Genomic DNA, 6,040 nt, shown 5'->3' with positions numbered 1-6,040 from the left:
ATTAAGATAAGCAGAGTGGTATTTCTTGTCTATTTAATAACAAATCAATACAATGTACTTGACAACGTCCCTCGAGGAAAGCACATCCCAATACATGGGATCAAAGGTGAAGTGGCCATTTGGATTCAGAACTGGTTTGCCCATAAAAAATTATAGTGGTTGAAGGGACTCATTCTCACTGGAGCTCTGTGATTAGTGGTGCTCCGCAGGGATCTGTAATGGGACCTCCGCTGTTTATGTAAATGATCTGGATGAAAATGTAGATGGGTGGATTAGTAAGTTTGCAGATAATATGAAGATTGTTGGTGTTGTGGATAGCTTAGACCTTTAACAGTGTCGATGAGCAGAGGAATCTTGGGGTCCAAGTTCATAGCTCCCTAAAAGTGGTTCCACTGGTTGGTAGGGTGGTTAAGAAGGCATATCGCATGTTTGCCTTTATTAGTCGAGGTATTGAGTTCAAAAGTCAGGAAGTTATGTTGCAGTTTTATAAAACTCTATTTAGGTCGCATCTAGAGTACTGCATACGGTTCTGGTCACACCATTATAGGAAGGATGTTGAGGCTTTGAAGAATATGCATAAGAGGTTTATCAGACGCCTCACTGGATTCGAGGCCACGTGCAATAATGAGAGTTTGAACAAACTTGGGTTGTTCTCTCTGGAGTGGTGGAGGCTGACGGGAGATCTGGTTAGTTTACTTCTCAATGGTGTGAACATAGCATTTTCCAATTTTGGGTAATCGTTACTTCTGGGTCTTCCCCACCCTCTCTGGTCCACCTCCAGTTTCCCATTTATGTCCCCTTCCGGACACCATCATTCATTTCATTTCTATCCTGCATCCAATTACCAACTCACACATTCCACATCACCCCCCCCCCCCCCCTCAACTTCCACTTCAGGATGAGCAGTGATAGCATAAGATAGTAAGATGTACAGACAGTGAATTTTTCCCAAGGGCAGAAATGCCAAATACAAGAGGACTAATTTTAAATTGATTGGAAAAAGGTATAGGGGGATGCCAGAGGTTGTTACTTTAAACAGAGAGTGGTGAGTGTACGGAACACACTACTGGGGGTGGCAGTAGGGGCAGATACATTAGGGAGATTTAAGAGACTCTTAAATAGACACATGGATAAAAGAAAACTGGAGGATTACATGAGAAGTAAGGGTTAGGTTAATCTTAAAGTAAGAGAAAAGTTTCAAAGCTCAGTGTAAATTTATTAACAATATTGTGGACTGAAGGGCTGTTATGGTGTTGTACTGTTCTGTGATATATGTTCTAGTTACATTTCATTTCATTCTCCCTTAATGACTCAGAATTGGGTTTACTATCACTGGCATATGTTGGGAAATTTGTTGTTTTGCAGCAGCAGAACATTGCAATTCATCATAATTTTAAAAAAAACAATAAATTACAATGAGTGCATATACAGTATACAATTAAACTAAATTAGTGCAAAAAGAGAGGAAGGAAAAAATTGGGAAGTAGTGTTCATGGGTTTATTGTCTATTCAGAAATCTGATGGTGGAGGGGAAGATGCTATTCCTTGACTGCTAAGTGTGTGTCTTCAGGCTCCTGTACCTCCTCTTTGATGGTAACAATGAGAAGAGAACACATCCTGGGTGACGGGGGTCCTTAGTGATGGATACTGCCTTCTTGAGGCATTGCCTTTTGATAGTATCCTCGATGCTGGGGAGGCTGGTGCCCATGATGCGGCTGGCTGAGTTTACAACTTTCTGCAGCTTTTTCTGATCCAGTGCAGTGGCCCCTCTGTACCAGACAGTGATGCAACCAGTTAGATTGCTCTCCACAGTAGATCTATAGAAATTTGCAAGTGCCTGATGCACCATCAATAACTCAAGAGATGGGAGGCAAACGATAGGCTTTTATTAGCTGCAAGAGACCACCACACAACATCCTGGAGACTGAGGGAGGAGCAGTGCCTCCAAACGCCTTTATACAGGGGTCTGTGGGAGGAGCCACAGGAGCAGTCAGCAGAGGGGCGTGTCCAGACAGGTATATGTAGTTCACCACAGTGTCTTTAGTGACATACCAAGTCTCCTCAAACTCTGTTGTGCCAAAGTTAAAGACTGTTTGCAGATCCCGTAGAAGTAAACCTTGCAGTATCAATGCTGCACACAAAACACTGTATTGCTAAGTTACAACAAGTGGTACTTATCTCAGAAACACACCTGAGCCCTCTTAACTGCAGTGCCCCTCTCCAGTTGATCCAGAGTGAATTGTGACCTAACCTGTGGTGAGGCCAAATCCATGAGACCTCACCACCGGTGCACTCATTTTTTAATACTTTGGTCACTTCTCTCCATCCCATACCTGGGTCGACCCATCAACGTGACCATTGCCTCTGGCACTACAGGTTCAGGTCTGCAGAGACAGAACCTCGGTCACCTAGCACCCAGGTCACCCTTCCCCCTGCACATCACACATTTGATCCCGGCAATTGTTCCTTGCACTTTTATTTCAGATTTCAGATCTCTTCATCTCCAGTGAAACATCAATCTTCCTCACCACCTTTACATCTGAAAATATATTTTCCTAGTTCTGACGCAAGGCCATCTTTCTGAAACATTTCTCCCTGCACAGCTGCTGCCTGATTTGTTGAGCATTTCAGGCATTGTCCACTTGTATTTCTCCATTATCAATTTACAGCATGGTGGTTAAAGTTCAAATCTGTTATCTCCTGACAGATGTCTTGCCAGAAAGTGCCTGGCTCTGGATATTTGACAGAAACAGACTGAGTATGGTGCCTTTCATTGACAATTCTTTGCATCTACTTCAGTTTCTGATAAGATGGAGCAGTCCACAGACACTTCCAGAAATGGTGTATAAAATGCTATGGACCCCTATTGTTAATTGTGGAGTCTGTGGACCCCAGATTGGGATCCCTAGTGTATAAGGTGCTTGATGGAATTGGCCGGTGGGTAGCTTTGCAGGTTGTGTGCCCTTTTGGCCATTAATGTGGGGCATCTGTGGGGGCTTTGTGCCTTTCTGAATGCTACTTCTCCTTTGTAGCTAGTCATGAGAATAGGATTCACAAGATTAAGTCGGAATATTGCATTTCTTTTAAGGGAGATCTTGAGCTGTCTGGTAATTAATCTCTTCTTGTGACTGAGAAAGAAATAATCATTGAATAGCTTTACACACGGACAATTATTCTGGTTGCAACTTATGTTATAATTATTTTCAAAACACGCATGTTCACAATGCTTACACTTCTACAGGAAGAACATGTTTTTCACATTGTAAAGAGGCACCATGGGGCATCTGACATCTGGAATTACGCTGCAGAATAAGTCATTACTTTCATGTGTGTGAGGAAGAAGAATTGAAACATTAGCATTGCCACTGAGATTTGGAAATTATGTACATTTTGCCTATTAAATTCATAAATAACATATATCAGAAAATAATGACAGCATTCATCAATGATGCAACATGCTACTCCAAGAAGTTAAATGTAAAAAAAGCAATGTATTCTCTTGACAAAGAATAATTAACAACATGTCAGGAATTAATTGCACAAATTGGTCAATTTGCACTTTTATTCGGAACATTATGTTGATTATCAACTTAAAACCAACTCTTTTTTCTTTTTGCAGTAAAATCTTTCATCATCTTTATATTCGGTTCAGGCAAAGGAAGTATAAAATTAGTTTTATTTATCATTTATTTCCATAAACTGTAGCTTAAGTTATTCAAACAAGAATTTAAACTGCTACATGCAAAACTCCTGATATTAATTTTTTAGCAATGGAAATCAAAAAGCCGTTAAAAAATATATATTTCCTCATTATTTTAATTAGGCATGCAAGAAAAGAGCATTTGTGGTCGATTTAGTCAAAAAAGTGCCACTGTAATGCACCGTTTGGGCTAATTGGAGGTCACAAACAGACAAACAGAGCATGAGAGTTTTAGTAGTATATAGACTTAAAAGTGATAAAAAGCAAAATAGGTATAACTGTCAATTTATTTCTGCTAATTAGTAGTTTCAATGTAAACTTCCAAACAATTTAGAACAGACTGAGATAATAGTAAAAATGATCACTTTGAACATCTGAAATAGTTTTCATGAACATTGAGATAATGAAACATAATTTCTATAAAGGTTCATACAAACATTAAACTGACAGGTTGTGTGTACCCCATTGGAACTCTATTTTCAAAACATCTGTTAATTGTTAAAAGCATTTCTTTAAAATGGCATTTGTTTAGGTCGTCTTGTCATGAAAACTAATATGATTATAAGTTTCTTATATTAGCTTCTATGTGACTAGAAATAGTGGACTATAGACTAGAACTTGGACGTAGCATCAAGATTCAGGGGAACCGATTTGAGACTACAATAAGGAGAAATGCTTTTCAAAGGGAGTAGTAATGTATTTGTAGAATTCTCACCCCATGTATGCAGAATAGGCTACCTCACTAAATATATTTCAGATGCAGCCAGATCTTTGCATAGCAAAGAATATGGGAATAGGCAGATTGATGGAGCTGATCCCATAGCCAGATAGCCATGATCTTACTGAACGAAGGAGCAGAGTAGATGAGTGCGATGTACCTAATCTATCTCCTATTTCTTTTGTTCTTATTTTCTATGGGAAGCTTATTCCTCAGTAAGAGCACCCAATAAGTGAAGCCTGCTTAACAGTTAACAATTATAAAATCAAGTAAATCATCCAGAATGTCAGAAAAGGTTCTCAAACTATTTACTTTGTAGCAGAATAAAGGAGTTGAGCACACGTGAGAAGCATTAATGAAAGAGGCTTAAGCTTGATCAAAAAGTAAGGTTTTAATGAGTTTTGAAGAAAGTGATAGGGGTATGCAGGCTGTGGTATTTTTCAAAGCATTTAAGTTAAATCAGCTGATAAATTAATGGCTTAGGATGACTGAATTGAAGGGGGGAATAAATCAGAAATGGAAGCTTATTGTTAAGGCAGAAATAAGGCAGGGAAAAGTCATGGATTGGCATAGAGATACTGGTAAATACTTTGAAGGACAATATGATTTGGAAATGGTAAAGATGTGAAGATACCAAAGGAAAAATGAGAAGTTAGTACATGGGCAACATAATTTTCAAAAAAATACAACTTGTGAACTGCAAAATTGGGGAAATCATCAAAGCAAATGCTAAATTTAACAAGTTTGAAATTGTTAATATCACATAGGGCCCTGAAAGAGTCTGGCTGGAATTAATAGACCTTCAGCTTTGAGAAGGTAAGCTAGGATTTGGTATTGAATCTCATCTCAAATGAGGCAAAGTACAGGCCAATTGGCTAATGATGTTGCACTGATCTTTTAATCTATGCCAAGAACAATCTAATATTTTTGTCCCTCATAGCCCTCCTTTCTTTTTTCATCCATGTAAATAAGAGTCTCTTAAATGGCCCAAATGCCTATCTTACCACCCCTGGCAGTGTATTTCATGCACTTACCATTTTGTGTAAAAATCTTTCTGACATCCCCCCCATACTTTCCTTCAATCACCTTAAAATTATGCTCTCTTGTATTAGCCATTGCCACCCTACACTATCTGCAACACCACCAACCTTTGTGTCATCTTCGAAGATATGTGCATATCATTGAATTTAGCTTGTATGATCTACTAGAGACAGAAACTGTATTAATAGTCTACAGTTAGAGTAGATGCCAACTATGCAAATAGCATTACACACATGTTGAATATTTCACAAACAACTAATGAATTATTTAATAGGGATGTCAGCAGAGAGACAGCATAAAGACAGAGTTGGATGGCATCATTATACCAGGTTTACAAATGGTGTAGCAAGAAGAGGAAGAGGTGGATAACATTGTTTGTTGGAGTGGCTGAAACTTGAAGTACACTCAGAAAGATTGTGAGCGGCTAGAAAGAGAATACTTTCTATTTTATTTCTTGAAACAAAAGGTCATGAATTTTAAAACCCTGAACTGAAACTTTGTAGATTTAGAAACTTCCATTTTGAGAGTCTCTGCTCTGATATCATCATTCTCCCATTCCTCCAATCTTTGCTGGAATTGGG

Source organism: Hypanus sabinus, chromosome 5, assembly GCF_030144855.1.
Source record: "Hypanus sabinus isolate sHypSab1 chromosome 5, sHypSab1.hap1, whole genome shotgun sequence".
Classification (NCBI taxonomy): domain Eukaryota; kingdom Metazoa; phylum Chordata; class Chondrichthyes; order Myliobatiformes; family Dasyatidae; genus Hypanus; species Hypanus sabinus.
The sequence above is the reverse complement of the archived record's forward strand: the minus strand, read 5'-3'. Positions refer to the sequence as shown.